Source organism: Vitis vinifera, chromosome 17 (assembly GCF_030704535.1).
Source record: "Vitis vinifera cultivar Pinot Noir 40024 chromosome 17, ASM3070453v1".
In the NCBI taxonomy this organism is placed as follows: Eukaryota; Viridiplantae; Streptophyta; class Magnoliopsida; order Vitales; family Vitaceae; genus Vitis; species Vitis vinifera.
Window position 1 is genome coordinate 19,504,489 of NC_081821.1, and position 19,837 is coordinate 19,524,325.

At 43.7% G+C, this 19,837-nt stretch overlaps 1 protein-coding gene across 2 annotated transcripts in view; it reads right to left on the reverse strand.

Annotated features, from left to right (window-relative positions):
• LOC100257953 (probable cyclic nucleotide-gated ion channel 20, chloroplastic) overlaps positions 1–1,715 on the reverse strand; it is a 173,716-nt gene extending 172,001 nt beyond the window's left edge. For both annotated transcript variants that reach the window (XM_059734164.1, XM_059734165.1), the window contains exons 1-2: positions 1,446–1,715; positions 1,323–1,351 (exon numbers count right to left, since the gene is read on the reverse strand). The gene's annotated coding sequence lies outside the window, so the exon portion shown is untranslated. The remainder of the gene's footprint in view (positions 1–1,322; positions 1,352–1,445) is intronic.
• Between the last annotated feature and the right edge of the window lie 18,122 nt (positions 1,716–19,837).

The following is a 19,837-nucleotide window of genomic DNA, read 5'->3' on the forward strand; positions in this document are numbered from 1 at the left end:
TTTTTGAGTCCGGTCATAGACTTTGGTGGGTTTTTAGATAAATCCTTCACATCCCATGAAATGTTTTAAATAATTGTCCAATCAATTTAATTCTTCCATCATTGAATTTATAAAGTTTCCAAGGAATAATTTTGATGATGGCTTAACAGTTCCTGTGAGCCCAGAAACCAATTATATAGAGGAACCTAATTCTAAAATGATTTGGCATCTAAAATGTTTGGTTTTATATGAGCAATAATTTTTTATCCAATATCCACTCAGTCCGCTGAGAACTTAATTTGTTACCAAGAAACAATGAGGTTTCGATTCTTAAAGATGGATCAAAGGCATGAGCCTAAAACAGAGCATCTCTTCATGGGGCTAAAACAGAGCATCTCCTCCCATCCTTTTCTTCTTAAAGCCCAATGCCCATTTTGGAACTTTTAACATATGTCATTATCAATATCAGATAGATTATTAGGTTTCCAAAGTAATCTTCTGTCATATGCTGCCCCTTCCCCTTCCATATCCCAAATTATATTCTTTTGTTCTGATTATACAAAACTAATACATCAATATTTTCTAATCCACAAGATTAAAATAGCTTTGGAGGAAAATTATATTAATTGATTAAAAAAATCCACTATGATGATTAAAAATATAGAGTAAAAATGACTTCAAAACTACGCCAACTATAACAATTCAATTTAAATTTGTCTGATTCTAATCATTATTCACTTCCAGCAACAGCAAAAAGTAAATATTGTCAACACAAAGATAAAACAACCTGAGGGGCATATTCTTTTGCAAACAAAAACCAAGACGAGGCAATAAAAATTACTTCAACTAGAGCAGTGGTCCAAAAATCAGAAAGCAAATTTTTTCCAACACATGAATAAAGTAAAAAATCCTGCATCAGTTTTTTACCAACCAAAAACTAAGACAAACCAATAGATATTTGCAACCAAAAACACATAGCAATCAAGTTTTTTTCCAAAAATAGAGAGGCAAAAAATGTTTCCTACCAGAAACAGGTATTGCCTTTTAAAGGTCTTTGTTCCAAGTGATTCGCAGAAACTTAAGTACATATTTCATCCTATTAGGTATATATATTAATTACACTCAATGGAGCAGAACAAATATGTGATGTTGGGAACCTAGTTCCATGAAAGCACAGGAAACAAGAGAGTCGATCCAACTCCCAAAACAAGTATGATCAGCACACGTTACAAATAGAGGTGAACTGAAAATAAAGAAATCCCAAAATAAGTTTGAAAAATATGCCTAATTGCAAGATGATCGGTTCTGACAAAAGCCATATTTGGTTGATAGATAAGTCATACCTGAAAACCATAATCCTTTGCTCGAAACCCTAGAACACCATATGGTAGGTGAGAAGCGCGAAACCAGAGAGTGAAATAAAAATAAATAAAATACAAAGCAATGAGTGAATCAAAGAGAAATACCAAGTAAGCAGAAATGTAGGGTTCTTAATCTCGTATTGGCACCGACAATGGATTTGGCAAGGAAGCAGAAATGGTTTTGCAATGAGGGTGAGCAAAAATGGGTTTGGCAGTGAGGTGAGCGGCAGAAAAACGTGGGGAAGCATACGTAGTGATATTATGGCAGTGGGTCCACTGAGCCATATATAGTAGCGGCCACCTTTGTCCCACCTCAAAAGGGATTTTAAGCTGTTTATAATCACTCCCGCAACCATAGGCCCGGCAGGAAATTCCTTCCCATGCGGCTCAATTAATCTCACAAGTATGGGTCTCGTGGGAAATTCTTGTTGTAGGACCCCTCCCCCTAATGACACGTGGCACGCGTTTCTATCCGGATTACCCCATCCGGATTTCCCCACGAGGACACGTGACGCGCTTCTCCTATCCGGACTTTCCTCAGGGAGAGGCACATGACACTCGCGAACATTACATCCGGACGATCGTCATATCGCATCCGGATGACCGATGTATCCTATCCGGATATGTTTGTCCGGATCGTTGACTGAAGTAAGCAAGTCTTGCACGTCATTCTGACAACCTGCCACGCCCCACGTTCTGCCACCTACAGAGTGAAAAGAGAGGAATGAAGTGACGGCAAGTCACTTCCCACGATCTCTGACAGCCGCAGCGCCTCCCACGATCTTTGTCAGCCGCCCGTAGGGTGATGATGGCTCTGCCACCACCTAGAGGCATCATGACAAAGCCAAAATATCTCCCTACCATTAAAGAGGGAAACAAAGTTCCTAACACTATATATATGGACCTTCATACAAGGAGGAAGGTAAGTTTGCTATACTTAATAAAAGACCAACTGATTATTCTCTCTAACCATGACTGACAAAACCATCGGAGGGTGTGTCCGGACACCCTATCCGGACGCCTTTTGCAGGAACGACTGAACCAGGAATCTATATTGGTTGAGATCGTGCGTCCATCCATTTGGAAACTACGTGGATCACAGGGATGCGAGGCCTCAATATTGACGCCGTTTGTGGGAATCTCGCTGATTCAATCACCGGCAAAGATGGTCACACCTTCCCGAAGCCGTTCATCTGGTAGGGGAGAGGAAGATAATTCTAAATGGTGCCAAGCTATCGAAAGAAGACAGTTGGAAAGCGAACAACAACTGCAAGCTCTCCTCCAGGAGACAGAAAAGTTAAGAGAAGAAAACGCGGTGCTGCGCATCCAGGCTTCATCGACGGGGCCTCCCCGTCGTCAGCGTTCAAGAGGCCAGGTAGCAAACTCAAGGCCAGAACCAAAGTCAATATACCCTGGGACAGCAGGAGCCATCCCAGAAGCATGCAACGTTAGGCCACATGAGCCACACACTCCCATGCATCGAGCTCCCCATGAGGAAATCTCAGATCTACTCATTTTTCAGCAAAAAGATAACGCGATAAAAGGCCCCAGTTGTCAAACTCAATGCGCGCGAGACTAGGCCCACAAGAGCTTAGGAGGCCAAGGCCGCCAGTAGCCACAACCTGGGGAGCGCACCCTAACCCTATGGTCACCCCTATGGTGCAGAACGTTCAACCGCACCTAGTGGTATGACAAGCAGGGAAAAACTTCCCAAATGAGCCACTCATTGGCTCCATTAGCCAAAGGCTGGACGACATGCTCTCCACGCCTTTCTGCTCTCATATCATTCATTACGAGCCCCCAAGGGGATTCCTCGTGCCCAAATTCTTCACATACGATGGGTCCAACGACCCCTTCGATCATATCATGCATTATCGACAACTCATGACTCTCAATATAGGCAACGATGCGCTTCTATGAAAAGTATTTCTCGCCAGCCTACAAGGGCAGGCCCTCTCATGGTTTCATCACCTACCTCCCAACTCTGTTGGTAATTTCAGAGACCTATCAGAGGCCTTCGTGGGACAATACTTGTGCTCCGCTCGACATAAGCAAAACATCAGCACTCTACAAAACATAAAAATGCAGGATAACGAATCCTTAAGGGAGTTTGTGAAGCGATTTGGTCAGGCCATACTACAGGTAAAGGCTTACAGCATGGATGCTGTCCTGCAGATTTTCAAGCGAAGCATCTGTCCAGTCACCCCATTTTTTGAATCGCTTGCTAAAAAGCCTCCTGCGACGATGGACGACTTGTTCCGGCGTGCGAACAAATACTCAATGCTCAAAGATGACGTGCGAGCAGCCACCCAGCAAGTCTTGGTTGCGGGGCAGACATCCAGAAGTGGCGCGGGAATTAGTGCCAAACTTCCGGACCGGCCAAAGCCGTCTGATCGAAGGCAGGAAGGGCCAAGTCGCCCGGAAAGGCCACCACTCACACCCCTTTCCATATCCTATGAGAAGCTTCTCCCTATGATCCAAGACATGGCCGACTTCAAGTGGCCTAGACCCCTCGAAACAGACCCATCCAGAAGAGATCATAGTAAAAAATGTGTCTTCCATAAGGAGCATGGTCACACAACGGAGACATGCAGATGCCTCCATTATTTGGTCGAAAGGCTCATAAAGGCGGGACATTTAAAGCAATACCTCCGCTCAGATGCTGGAGGTAGAGACGCTTCCCGAAATCACAACTCTGGAGCCCCCAGGGCCCCAGTCGTCCCCAAAGTCGTTATAAACTATATTAACGGAGGCCCATCTGACGAAGAGTACGACTCCAAACGAAAGAGACAAAAGTTGTTATGGGCAGCATCGGTGCGCAAGCGTGTCAACTCCATCCGTCCTAGGATGACCGAGGGGGGCCCTCGCCCCATAAATGGGACAATCATTTTCCTACCAGTAGACCCCACCTGGATATTGCACCCGCACTGCGATGCCCTCATCCTGTCCTTAGAGATAGGAGACTTCGACGTCAGACGCATCCTGGTTGACCCGGGCAGCTCGACCGATCTTGTGCAAGCATCGGTCATTAGCCACATGGGGCACAGTCTCACAGGCCTCGAAAATCCAGGGCGAATCTTGTCCGGATTCAATGGGTCATCAACTACTTCCTTAGGAGATATTGTACTGCCGGTCCAAGCTGGCCCAGTCACTCTCAACGTACAATTTTCGATGGTACAAGATTTATCACCCTTCAATGTCATCTTGGGGCGCACATGGCTGTACTACATGAAATCCATCCCCTCTACGTATCATCAAATGGTAAGCTTCCTTACCAAAGATGGGCAAATAGACTTATATGGCAGCCAGTTAGCCACTCGCCAATGCTACCAGATAACACGAGAGGCAGGAACCAGTCAGGAGGACGAACCCCTCCCTGAATCCTCCAACGCGCGGGACCAATAACAATCACTGAGTTCGGCGGACAAAGACCCCCCGGTAGCGGATCCATTACAGACGGTCCAAATTTCGGAAGAAGGTACTCACCTTATGAATATCAGTTCCCTTCTGACACCAGAAGAGACCCGGAACATGCAGAACGCCCTCAGACAAAACCATGACGTCTTTGCATGGGCACATTATGATATGAAGGGAATTCATCCCTCCATTACCTCTCATAGGCTCAACGTCTTCCCAACAGCCAGACCCATCCAGCAGAAGGTCAGACGTTTTCACTCGGACAGACAAAAAATTATCCAGAACGAGATTGACAAGTTGCTAGAAGCCGGATTCATCAGCGAAGTAGATTACCCAGACTGGTTGGCAAATGTAGTGGTGGTACCCAAAAAAGAAGGCAAATGGCGGGTGTGCGTCGATTACACCAACCTCAATAATGCATGCCCAAAAGACAGTTTTCCTTTGCCACGAATAGATCAAATTGTGGATTCCACTGCTGGGCAAGGGATGCTCTCCTTCTTGGACGCCTTCTCCGAATACCACCAAATCCCCATGTCTCCGGCTGACGAAGAAAAGACAGCTTTCATAACACCACATGGTCTCTATTGCTACAAAGTCATGTCATTCGGACTCAAAAACGCTGGTGCCACTTATCAAAGACTGATAACGAAAATCTTCAAACCTCTGGTCAGCCGCACAGTAGAGGTATATATTGATGATATCGTGGTTAAAAGCAAAACCCGAGAGGAACATGTCCTCCACTTGCAAGAAGTCTTCCAATTCTTAAGAAAGTATGGCATGAAGCTAAATCCTTCCAAATGCGCCTTTGGTGTAAGTGCTGGCAAATTCTTGGGATTTATGGTCAGTCAAAGGGGGATAGAGGTTAGCCCGGATCAAGTCAAGGCAATCATGGAAACACCACCCCCCAGGAGCAAAAAGGAATTACAGCGCCTCACAGGCAAACTCGTCGCGTTAGGACGTTTTATAGCCCGCTTCACTGATGAACTGCGACCCTTCTTCTTGGCAATACGAAAAGCTGGAGCAAACGGATGGACGAACAGCTGTCAAAGCGCTCTTGAAAAAATTAAACACTGCCTCATGCAACCGCCCATCCTGAGCAGTCCCCTCCCTGAAGAAAAACTGTATATGTATCTGGCTGTATCGGAGTGGGCAATTAGCGCTGTTCTATTCCGCTACCCCTCACCTAAGGAGTAGAAACCTATCTACTACGTCAGCAGAGCATTGGCGGACGTAGAAACCAGGTATTCAAAGATGGAGCTAACGACCTTAGCTCTTCGAAGTGCTGCTCAGAAGCTCCGCCCCTACTTCCAAGCCCACCCGGTGGTTGTCCTAACAGACCAGCCCCTTCGCAACATTCTGCACAAGCCGGACCTAACCGGAAGAATGCTTCAATGGGCCATAGAGTTAAGCGAATATGGAATTGAGTTCCAACCCAGGTTGTCCATGAAAGGCCAAGTGATGGCTGACTTCGTGCTGGAATACTCCCGAAAGCCTATCTAGCACAAGGAACTAAGTGAAAAAGAATGGTGGACTTTGCGAGTCGATGGAGCCTCCCGATCATCAGGATCCGGGGTAGGGCTCTTGCTGCAATCCCCAACAGGAGAACATCTGGAGCAATCCATCCGGTTGGGGTTCCTCGCCTCTAACAATGAAGCGGAATATAAGGCCATCCTATCCGGATTGGACCTCGCCCTGGCTCTATCCGTCTCCAAACTCCAGGTCTATAGTGATTCTCAACTCGTGGTAAGACACGTCCAGAAGGAATACGAAGCTAAGGATGCGCGCATGGCGCGATATCTAACTAAAGTAAGGGACACCTTACAACAATTCACCGAATGGACGATCGAAAAAATTAGACGAACTGAAAATGGGCGCGCCGACGCCTTGGCAGGCATAGTTGCCTCCCTCCCCATCAAAGAAGCCATATTGTTGCCTATACATGTGCAAGCCAACCCTTTCGTTGCGGAAGCTTCCACTTGCAATACCATTGAGGCAAACCAAGCAAACATCCAAGAGTGTACGAACGACATTATAGGGTACCTCTAGACAGGCACTCTGCCCGAGGATCCCAAGCAGGCACACAAGATCCGGGTGCAAGCCTCCCGTTTCACCTTGATTGGGGGCCACTTGTACAAGCGGTCCTTCACAGGCCCCTATCTCCGGTGCCTAAACCATTCAGAGGCCCTGTATGTATTAGCTAAATTGCACGAGGGAGTATGTAGAAATCATTCTGGAGGACGATCTCTAGCGCACAAGGCCAATTCGCAAGGATATTATTGGCCCACGATGAAGAAGGATGCGGTAGCCTACGTTAAAAAATGCGACAAATGTCAAAGACATGCCCCCATACCACATATGCCGTTGGAGACGCTGAAACCAATTTCAAGCCCCTGGCCCTTCGCGCAGTGGGGTATGGACATAGTAGGACCTCTACTAGCCGCACCCGCCCAAAAGAAATTCCTGCTCGTCGCCACGGATTACTTCAGTAAATGGGTGGAAGCTGAAGCATACGCTAGCATCAAAGACAAGGATGTCACCAAGTTCGTGTGGAAAAACATCATCTGTCGCTTCGGAATCCCCCAAACCATTATAGCCGACAACGGTCCACAATTTGATAGCATCGCTTTCCGAAATTTCTGTTCAGAACTAAACATCCGGAATTCATACTACACACCACGTTATCCTCAAAGTAATGGGCAAGCAGAGGCCACAAACAAGACTCTAATCACTGCCTTAAAGAAAAGGCTCGAGCAAGCCAAAGGAAAATGGGTGGAAGAGCTACCCGACGTCCTATGGGCTTATCGAACCACACCCGGACGTCCAACAGGAAACACTCCCTTCGCCCTCGCATACGGTATGGACGCAAGCATTCCTACTGAAATAGGGCTACTCACTATCCGGACCGAGGCAGGAAGGCAGGATGATGCAAATGCGGAGTTAGGAAGAAACTTGGACTGGGCAGACGAAGTAAGAGAAACTGCATCCATCCGGATGGCTGACTATCAACAAAGGGCAGCCGCTCACTACAATCGCAAGGCGAGACCCAAAAGTTTTAAAAATGGTACGCTGGTCCTTAGAAAAGTTTTCGAAAATACTGCTGAAACAAGAGTAGAAAAGTTCCAAGCCAACTGGGAAGGCCCCTACATAGTGTCTAAGACAAGTCAAAGTGGAGCCTATCATCTACAGAAGCTAGACGGAACCTCATTGCTTCGATCATGGAATGTATCTAATCTAAAGCAGTATTACCAATGAAAGAGAGATCGAAACACAATTTGAATAAATATGTTTTATTAATACTTGTGAAATTGTATACAAAAAGTCTCCGGACTACAAATATAGAGAGAAAATAAGCAGTAAAAATTACAAAAATAAAAGCTCTCATTGGGAAGGCTTGCCGCGCAGTTTTGCCTCCTCACTCGGGGGAATCGAAGGGACGTCCCATTTGATGTCATGTTTCTTCATACAGCAGCGATAGACGAAGAAGTACATTTCGTCTACCTGCTTTTGGTCGTCCGCTTCGAGTTCCTCCCTCTTCGCAGCAAACTCAACCTCCAACTCTTCTTTTTTTGCTGATAGGCGCAACTGCAAATCCTCTCTCTATTTTTTCTCAATAGACACCTCTGTCCGGAGTTGCCTCACTTCCCCTTTTAGTTGAGCCATTGATTCGACTCATGGTAGCTTAGCTTTAAAGGCGTATCGACAAAATTTATACCTTAAATACTATTACTAAAGTAGCCAAGCTACTATAGCATAGTGGTTCTAGGATCGTTCACTGGGAAGGGTTTTCGCAAACACTAGTGATATTCAAATTAGGAAAATAGGTGATTTTCTTATGGATGTTAGCTTTAAAAGAAGATGTAAATGTTTTAGAAAGATTTAAACTAATCTAAGCTAACATTAAAGACTAAAATGAAAGGGTGTAAAAACAAGTTTCTCAAAGATAGGATAGCTATGCTCTGGCTCTTATGCAAATTGGAAATCTTAGGATAAGCTCCTCGCGTTGGGGTTGCAACTATGGTGATGCTTGCTTCCCGAACCGGTATGGATTTAGCAAATCAAATTTTAATCCTTAAAAATGACAAAACAGATGGTAGTGAATTTCATCAATGGTTATTCACCTTAGACTTCCTTTGAATGGCTCGTAAGAGATAACTAATGGTCTAAAGCCAAAAGCTTACCAAATATTAGCAACTCAAAGTCATTCTAGGTGATAAACTCACCTTTCAATGACCATTGAAATTGGTTCTAATGGATTAATACAAAACTTGGAATTGAAAACCTCACCTTCCAATAGCTCGTAGGAGATAACTAATGGATAGAAATCCAAAAGCTTATCAAGTATTGGCCGTTGGAAGTTGTCCAAAGGAAATAAAAAACCAAACTTTGCATTAATGAACCTTTAATGAAAAACGTCTACTTTACTTTCCGGGTGCGAGAAATTTCCATGGGATTGCATCCAAGCCATCACATAACATCCATACTTTGAGAAACTAAAAGTTTTAGCCAATCATCCTCTGAGGAAAAGCCCTCAGAGGCTGTTTGGCTTCCAAGAAAATAAAATAGTAAAGAGAAAAGAGAGACGAGAGAGCTCTGTATATATTCTAAGTGTAAAACGTAACCTATGTTCTATATTCCAAGAGGTGATTTCCACCCTTTATATAGTCTTTACAAAAGCAAAAGCTTGTGATTGGTTAGTTACAAGGATAAGAAAGGAAATTACATCACAAAATACAAAGGAAAATATCTAAAGTGGAGTCGGCAAAAACAGAGGAAAATTCGCACCACGGATGGGTTATGCGAATTTTGAAGGTGTTATGCGAAATTCGCATAACACCTTGTGTCGTGCGAAATTTTCGCACAACCTGGAGCAGTTGGATTCCGAAGGCCATATCTTCCTCATTTCAGCTCCAAATCGTACACGGTTTGAAGCATTGGATTCTTGACTTCCAGATCTTTGAAATGGTATATGGCATGTAAAAAATGGACTTCGGGAAGTGCTCCAAAAGTGCAAAAGAAGACTGCAGCTCTTTGCTTCTCTTCACTTTGCTTGCTTTTCCTCTTTTCCATTGTTCTTTCCTTGCATACTTTGAACGACTTTGGCAAAGGGCTATGGAGCTCCAAAGCTTGGTTCTTCATGAATTTGAGCTTCCAAAAGCTTTGCCATAACTTGTCCAAGTAGCTCCTCCATCATTTGGCATGCTTGAATTGATTCATAAGCTGATAAAAACATGTAAACTTGCCACAAAATGGTTAAAACCAATTACTAAGGACCTTAATGAATTAATTGGGTTAAATGAATATGATTACTACTCAAAGGTGCTTAAAACCATTATAATTAGGTCTACAAAATAGCACTTTTTGGTAGTAATCAGCCATCTCATCCTCTGCCTCATGCAGGCGGGCGTCTAAAGATTCCTCCCGACTCTTTGCCTCAGCAAGCTCTATGCGGAGAGCCTCGTTGTCCTCTCAAGTAGCGGATAAACTAGCTTCGGCCTGCTCTAGTCTCAAGCGCAACTCCTCTTCACTGTTTTTGCGCTGAGAGACGAAGGCCTTCATATAATCAGCAGTCCGCAGCAGGTCAGAAAAAAGATCACGTTGTTGAGCCATGCCGCGAATACCGCTCACCAGCTGTAGAAAAACCCACAAGCAAGAAGTGCAAAAGTTACAACCCATGTAACAAACACATCAGTATGACGAGAAAAATCAAGAAATAAATTATACCATTTCCGCCGCTTCGAACATTTTTGCTGAAGGCACAACAACATCTGAGCCGGATGGAATCCGTTTCAGCATCTCTCCCAACTCCGCGTAGCTGAAAGGGCTAGCAGAGATGCAAGCTGCATCATCAACAAGACTCTCCCCTAACAAGGCATTAGGGAGTGACTCCTCCCCCGAGTCTGGGGCCCCTTCATTCTCGGCCGGCTGGGCCTCTCCAAGTGAACCCCCATCCGGGACCAGCGCTGGGGCGGTTGGATTCTCTTCTGCCATCTCCGTCTCACTACCCTCCGGATGATCATCCTGGACGGATGAGCAGCTGACTTCGATGGTTTCCAAGAAACGATCCTGAAGCCGCCCGATGAGGCCAACCTTCAAGTCGCGGGCCGGACGAGACCTCTTTGTAGCTGGCCCCTTCACCGGTACAAAGGTAAGGGGGCTTGGCTCGCAAGGAGGCAAACCCTAACTTTCTGCCCCCATTTCTTCCATTGGGGGTGCCATAGGAGGCAATGCTTCAGCGCGAGAGGCCTCGACTGCATCCGCGTCCAGATGGGGAGAGTCGGGCTGGTTCACTGAAGTCGCCTCCTCAGCCAGAAGGGTCAGCCATCCAGCCACTGGTATCGAAGGCCCCGAATGGTTGAGACCCGCAAGCCGTCCGGAACCGCTTGAAACAGAGGACAAGATAGGGGGATCCGACGTTCTTATTATTATTCCTCCCCTTATGAAAGTTGGAGCTGGTATCACAACTTCCTTTGGGGGAGTTAGGAGTTTTATTTCTTTTCCCTTATTAAGAACCAACTTCTTCTTCTTCTTCTTCGCTGGGGCACCAGCAGGTGGAGAGGACGCGGGGCGTTTATCCCCAGGAGCCTTCTGCAAAGTTCCCTCTTTCCTCCTTCCCTCCCGATCGTCGAGGCGTGCTTGGCGTTTCTGAGCATCTGCCTTGCACACCTCCTTGTAGAAAGAGAGGTCTTTTAGAACGTAATGCTCCCCAGGCACTACCTTCTTTGGCAGCTTCCTGGGGAGAATATTGACAACGTACGCTTGGGGCTCCCGGACAACAACCAGCAAGTTTCGCGTAGTGAGCAGCGTCTCATGATGCCTCTCAGCTGCAGTAATCTCAAATAACTTGTTCAGTCGAGCGAACAATGCTTTTTCTACCCACTCGACTACGCGACCCCTCTTGTCCGGACCTGCATTATCAGCAACCAAAGATATTAAGCCATCTGATAACCAAAGCAAGAAGAACAACAAGACGAATGTCGAACAAACCCCGCAAGCTGCCTTACCCGGAAGCACCAATGAACGGTTTGGGGAAAACGACCTCTCCGGATGCTCTAGTAGCCCAGCCCAGGCACCCCGGACCAACACATGTCCCTTGGCTCTTCCCTTCGTCGAATCCGGTAGCTCAGTCACAAGTTGAAGAGAAGGCAGGTGGGCAACCATGCTAAAAATGTCGTTTTTCCCCTTCTTGAGGGAGTAGACGAAAAAAACCTCCAGCAGCGAGAGGTTCAGGTTGAACAACATGCTTAGAATGCTGCATCCCATCAGCACCCGGACCATGTTGGGATGGATGTAAGCCGGAGGAATCTGGGTGAAGTGAAGAAATTCCTTGAACAGCGACGGGAGGGGGAATCGGAGCCCAACATTGAATTGCTCCTTTGTAAAAATGATGGCATTGTCCTCAGATTTCTCAGTCGTCATGACCTCTCCGTCCATAAGTTCCACAAGCACGCCATTTGGGATGCAGAAGCGTTCGCGAAACTCCCTCACATTCAGCTTATCCAAGGATTTCTCAGCATGAGCATCTCCAGACGAGGTAGATGAAGTAGTTTCCTTGTTCGCAGACATTTTTTAAGCTGGGGCTGAAATGGAATCTGCATGGAGAAATTCCAACAGTCAAACATAGCAATCCGACCCCACAACCCTAAACTCTACCCCAAAGAAGGATCGACAACCCACAAAAAGTGCAGGGGAGCAACAGAAACCCTAAACACACCCAAAACACAGTAAAAAACCCCCCGGAAAAAGCCCTAGAAACCAATATCAACACCCAGTCGCAAAGAAACTTGCCCATCAAACCAAAAACAACCAAACAAAGCAAACACAACAAGGAGAAGACAGAAATAGAAAACGTACCGAGTGTAAACTGGAAAAATAGGGTTGAAAACCGCAATGCAGTCACCAACATGACACGAGTATTGCTGGCAGAAAACCCTAGAGCTTCACTCGAAAAACAAAGATACGCAAAAGATAGAAGAGAAAGCACTACCAGGAAAAAAAACGCAAAAGGAAAAATGCAAGAGGAAGGCACAATTTGCTATTTATAGAGAGACAACCCCTTGGTATTCCAAACATTCAACCGTGCCATCATTGAAACGACACGCTGCCTAGGAATACCCAGAGACGACGGCTCATCATAAATGCTCTCCTCTCTCTTCGCCCCCGCTCGCCATGTGGCCCAATGAGCGCAAAAAAGTAACCTCAGTTTCAAAAAACAAATTATTTTTAACTCGCCCATTCTGCTCAGGCAAAATCGGCAAGTTAAAAAGGGGGGCATTGTAGGGACCCCTCTCCCTAATGACACGTGGCGCACATCTCCTAATGACACGTGGCACGCGTTTCTATCCGGATTACCCCATCCGGATTTCCCCACGAGGACACGTGACGCGCTTCTCCTATCCGGACTTTCCTCAGGGAGAGGCACACGACACTCGCGAACATTACATCCGGACGACCGTCATATCGCATCCGGATGACCGACGTATCCTATCCGGATATGTTTGTTCGGATCGTTGACTGAAGTAAGCAAGTCTTGCACATCATTCCAACAACCTGCCACGATCTCTAACAGCCGCAGCGCCTCCCACGATCTCTGTCAGCCGACCGTAGGGTGATGATGGCCCTGCCACCACCTAGAGGCATCATGACAAAGCCAAAATATCTCCCTACCATTAAAGAGGGAAACAAAGTTCCTAACACTATATATATGGACCTTCATACAAGGAGGAAGGTAAGCTTGCTATACCTAATAAAAGACCAACTGATTATTCTCTCTAACCATGGCTGACAAAACCATCGGAGGGTGTGTCCGGACACCCTGTCCGGACGCCTTTTGCAAGAACGACTGATAACCCGACTCTTGGTAGCTTGGCATGTAAGGGTATCAACAAAATTTATACCTAACGTCCTTACACTAAAGTAGCAAAGCTACTATAGCATAGTGGCTCTAGGATCGAACACTGGGAAGGGTTTTTACTTTAACTGGTGAAGTTCGGAGGATGGAGTGAACTTTTCTTAATAAAAATTAGGTTAAGATGAAAACATAAAAAGATGAAGGTGTTGTACTAAACTAACATGAAAATAGGTTAAAAGATGGAAAAAGAAGTTTCTCAAAGCTTTGGATAGCCATGCTTAACTCACTGTGTAAAAATGGAGATTTTGGAACTTTTCACCTCGAGTTGGGGAAGCAACTAAGGTGATGCTTACTTCCCGAACCGGTATGTGTTTAACAACTGAGTTTTAGTCCTTCAAAACTTACAAAAAGGGTAGCTGAACCTCATAAATGCTCTTTTAATGATATAGGTCATCTCCTCGACTTGCAATACAATGGCTCGTAGGAGATAACTAATGAACGTCAGTGGATCTAACAATAAGAATCCACTGAGACCAAAAGGTTATCAAGTATTGGCCATTCAAAGCAAGTCAGAGGGATTAAAAGCTTTACTTTGAATGAAAACATTTATGATGCTCAGCTACTTACATTCATGGCTTGGAAATCTCCATCCTGACACGGGAGCTTCACATGGCATCCATTACTTCAAGAAACTAAAAGGTTTTAGCCTCTCATCCTTGGGGATTTCATCCTCCAAGGATGTTTGGCTACTAAGAAAATAGAAGAGAGAAAAAGAAAGCAAAAGATACTCTGTATTTAGCTAAGTGTAAAATTTACAAAAGTTGGTCTCCTGGGGAAAGTTCCCCGACGTTTTTAAAATGAAAAATACAATACAATATATAACAGGTTGATTACCCCTGTATTCTTGCTTAACAACTAAGGAATCATCTAATTGGTGGATTACAAGGAGAGAATTGGGATTTAGACAACAAATATCTGAAGCAAAATATCAAAAAACGTTGGTCGCAAATATCTGGAAGCACTCAGGAGAATTTCGCAGGCGCACAAAATGGCTGCGAAATCATTTCGCAGCCGAAGGCTGATTTCGCAGCCAAAGGCTGATTACGCAGCCCTGCGAAATTGGCCTTCAGCTTGGAGTGATCTGCTTCCATTGGCTCTAACTTCTTCATTTCAACTCTGATTTGTGAACCGTTTAAAGCATTGGATTGTTGACTTCCCGATCTTCGAAACGACATAAAGCATGCGTAAATTGGACTTCAGAAAGTACTCCAAAAGTGGCTGAAATGACTGTCATCAAGAATGCTTCAAGGTAGATTCTCTCTTTACTTCTCCTCCTTGCATTCCGGATTGGTTATGGCAAAGGACTTTAAGGCTTCAAAGCTCTGATTCTTCATGTTCCTGAGCTTTCCATTGCTTTACCATGGATTCCAAATAACTCTCTTCCATCTTGGATTGCTTTGGTGATCAAATTACTAACAAAAACACCAAAACTTACACAAAGTGATTAGAAGTGATTGCAAAGGTCCTTAATATGTTAATTGGGTTAAAGGGCGATAATTACTACTCAAAAGTGTTTAAAAGAGTTAATTACAAGCTATCAAATAGCCCTTTTTGAGTAGTAATCACTCCCCCCAACCGACATATTGCTAGTCCCTTAGCAATGAAGGAGAGAAAAATAAAAATAAACATTACTATAATTTACAACATCATGCTGATCAAAAAACAATTCTCAAGTGGCATGATGATCTAACTCTCACATGGAACATTAAAGAAATAAAACTCAAACTTCAACAAGAGTTATCAAATAACTTGTCTAATCACAATTCATAAAGAGAAGGCATTATGCAAATTTAAGCTTTTGAAAGAGTTTCCATTCCCAAAGGGTCAAACCTTACTCTTCCACAAAAATCTAAGTGTTATTTATTAGTTTCCGAATATAGTATGTTGAACTAATCTCTCCCCCCTAACCTAGTTCTTTTTCAAAGCTTAGCAAACTGATCAACCTCCAATAGGTTAAGAACGCACCTCTTTTTTCACAATTTTTTTCATTGTAGGAGTACAAGGCTTAAAGGTATTCTTTTTTAAATTGTCCATGTAACGGGGGTCCATCGATGACTCCCAACCAATTAAGGTTTAGGGCATCAAGCTTTAAGGATCTTTCAACCACTAACTCCTCGGATTTTACCCCGGACTTTTGAGAATGAATTTTAATACCCAAGCACCTACAGTATGTTAAACTTCACTTATTCACCCTTGTAACGAGCATTGAGGTCGGTGACTCCCAACCAATTAAGGCTTAGGGCACCAGGTTTTAAAGATTTTCACCATATACCCCTCAGACCTTGCTCGGGTTTCAAGGCAAGCAAACATTTTTCTTTCTTTCTTTCTTTCTTTTTCCAAAGACTCATTGGCCTTTTACAAGGTGTCCCAACACTATTAAATGAGGTCAAAGGTACCAAGTCTAAAATTTTCCTAAGTCAAGAGGGAAATAGTTTTTCATCTTATAATCGGAACCTATTGTGCATAGTGTGTGAATAGCTTAAAGTGGAAGAACTAAGGTTGAATTCAATAGAAACTTCAACAATTCATCAACTTTAATAAACATAATACAAACTCTAAGTCAAGTAAAAAGACAAAAATTCAATTTCTCCCATTTCATTTTTTGAGAATTTTTCCTTAATAACCATGGAGAGTAGAGAAAAAAACTTAAAAAATTTAAAAAATAAGCGAAAAGCAACTAAATTACCAAAATAACTTAGCATTATTAACAATACTTACTTCCTCAACTCTCCCCCCAACCAAGCTGAACATTGTCCTCAATGTGACAAAAGCGATTGAAAAATAGGGAGGAAGTGGTACCTCCTGAGTGACATGGAGTTTGAGTGGTATAGGAGAAACCACATGTTTCAAAGAAAACATAAGAGTTAGTGAGTAGAGGAAATAGAAAAATGCTAAGTTTAAACAAAAATGATGTCTATATATGATGTATCATCAGTAATACATCCAATCCCAGAATATAAGACATCAAAATATGAAATTATTTACACTAATATAATATGTAAATACAAAAAATAAAAAGATGATCAAGTAGTGGTAGGGTCATGTGGAGCTGATGCGTCTGTGGTGGCCTCTTGAATGGGTTGGATCAGGACTTTGTCCTCTGTTCTAGTAGTCTCCTTAGGTGGCATAGTCTCTTCAGCTGGAGCTATGGGCTCTGATGGTTTAAGGAGGTCAGAAATGGAGTGAGAGGCTTTGTGTGTGATCTCAGTGAAAGGGTTCTCCTCTTTAGATGCATGGTTGCGGGGCTCTCTTCGCATTTTCACAACTTCCCTTGGCTTTGCAAAGTGTTTTTGCAAACCTCTCTTTATTTTGCAAGTCATTTTTATAGCCTGAAGGTCATTTCGTAGCTTGGAGATCATTTTGCAGCCAAAGGGAAAAAAGAAAAACATTTTCGCAGCCCATGGAAAAAAAATAGAAACATTTTGGCAGCCCATTTTGAAGCTTGAAAATCATTTCGTAGCCATTTGGAAGCTTGGAGATCATTTCATAGCCATTTGGAAGTTTGAAAATCATTTGGTAGCAAAAGGCCATTTTTGCAGCACATGGAGGATTTGGCAGGGGGTAGCTATGGGGCTGCGAAATTATTTCGCAGCCAAATGGGATTTTCGCAGCCGGGTGCCATTTTCGCAGCCCATTTCGCAGCTGCGAAATGAGGGTACTGTGCTGCGAAATGGCACTCGTGTGCCAAAGGGGTGTTTCGCAGCTGCGAAACACCCTGCGAAATTGGGTTATGGCTGCGAAAATTGGAGATTTCATGCTTTGGGGATTTCGCAGCCATTTCGCAGCTGCGAAATGGAGTTACTGTGCTGCGAAATGGCACACGAGTGCCAAGAGGTGGTTTCGCAGCTGCGAAAATTTTCGCAGAGGAGGGTGTTGGGCTGCGAAATTTATTTCGCAGCGGAGGACCATTTTCGCAGCCAAACCTTGATTTCGCAGAGGCCATGTAAGGGCTGCGAAATTTCGCAGACCATTGAAATTTCTTGGTTTTGAGCTCCTTTTTGCTCCCTAGGACCTTCCTTCATTTTCTTTGCAATTCCTCCTACAAAAGATCATTCAAAAAGAGGAAGTTACTTATAATTAACAAAACTTTATACCAAAATTAAAATCAAAGGAGTTAATAAAGCTTCTAAATTAATAAAATTAAACAAAAAATATGGACTTTGGTGAAACCAAGCTCATCTAACCCTTTTCTGATTAGGCTTGCTGAGGCTCAAGGAGATTGATTTCCTCCTTCTCTTGCTTGAATGGCTCAATGAATGGCTTGAGACGATGGCCATTGACCTTGAAGGTCTTTGCACTATTTGAGTTGAGTAACTCAATTACTCCATGTGAGTGTACTTGGTGGATGACAAAAGGCCCTACCCACCTTGATTTGAGCTTTCCCGAAAATAGGTGAAGCTTAGAGTCATATAGCAAGACTCTTTGTCCCTTGAAAAATTCTTTCTTGGTCACCAACTGATCATGCCATCTTTTTAGCTTTTCCTTAGCTATTTTTGAGTTGAGATAGGCATCATTTCTCAATTCCTCAAGCTCATTTAAATCCAAACTCCTCTTTAGCCCAGCCTTAGTTAAATCCATGTTGAGCTTTTTAATGGCCCACCATGCCTTGAACTCAATCTCAACGGGAAGATGGCAAGCTTTGCCATAAACAAGACGGTACGGTGACATCCCAAGGATAGTCTTATAAGCCGTCCTATATGCCCATAGGGAATCAAGGAGCTTAACAGACCAATCTTTCCTATTGGTGTTCACCACCTTCATCAAGATGTTCTTAATTTCCCGGTTGCCTAGCTCTACTTGGCCACTCGTCTGAGGATGATAAGGTGTAGCTACCTTATGCTTGACTCCGTACTTGGCCAAAAGAGCTTCAAAGGGCTTGTTGCAAAAGTGAGTGCCTCCATCACTGATGATTGCTTTAGGCACTCCAAACCTCGAGAAGATGTTTTCTTTTAGGAATTTGAGAACCACTTTGTGATCATTGGTTCTACAGGGTATAGCTTCAACCCACTTTGAAACATAATCAACTCCTACCAAGATGTAGGAGTGGCCAAAAGACATAGGGAAAGGTCTCATGAAGTCTATGCCCCAAACATAAAAAAGATCCACTATCAAGATGGGGTTCAAAGGCATCATGTTTCTCCTTGAAAGCTTGCTTAGTCTTTGGCACTTATCACATCCTTTACTTACCTCATGGGCATCCTTAAAAAGTGAGGGCCACCAAAAACCCAATTGAAGAACTCTCATTGCCGTCTTTTGAGAGGCAAAGTGGCCTCCACATGCATTCTCATGGCAATGAGATAGGATCCCATGCTTCTCTTGTTCAGGCACACACTTCCTTATAATTTGGTCCGCACAATACTTGAAGAGAAAAGGCTCCTCCCAATAATATGCATGGACCTTAGCAAAGAAATGCCTCTTGTCTTGGGCACTCCACTCACTTGGTACTTCTCCAGTAACCAAAAAAAATTGCAATGTGAGAATACCATGGAGCTACATCTATTGAAGCTAATAGCATGTACCCTAAAAAGAAGATGAACTATTTAGCTCATTGATGCGACTCTTGGTAGCTTAGCTTTAAAGGCGTATCAACAAAATTTATACCTTAAATACTATTACTAAAGTAGCCAAGCTACTATAGCATAGTGGTTCTAGGATCGTTCACTAGGAAGGGTTTTCGCAAACACAAGTGATATTCAAATTAGGAAAATAGGTGATTTTCTTATAGATGTTAGCTTTAAAAGAAAATGCAAATGTTTTTAGAAAGATTTAAACTAATCTAAGCTAACATTAAAGACTAAAATGAAAGGGTGTAAAAACAAGTTTCTCAAAGATAGGATAGCTATGCTCTGGCTCTTATGCAAATTGGAAATCTCAGGATAGGCTCCTCGCGTTGGGGTTGCAACTATGGTGATGCTTGCTTCCCGAACCGGTATGGATTTAGCAAATCAAGTTTTAATCCTTTAAAATGGCAAAACAGATGGTAGTGAATTTCATCAATGGTTATTCACCTTAGACTTCCTTTGAATGGCTTGTAAGAGATAACTAATGGTCTAAAGCCAAAAGCTTACCAAATATTGGCAACTCAAAGTCATTCCAAGTGATAAACTCACCTTTCAATGGCCATTGAAATTGGTTCTAATGGATTAATGCAAAACTTGGAATTGAAAACCTC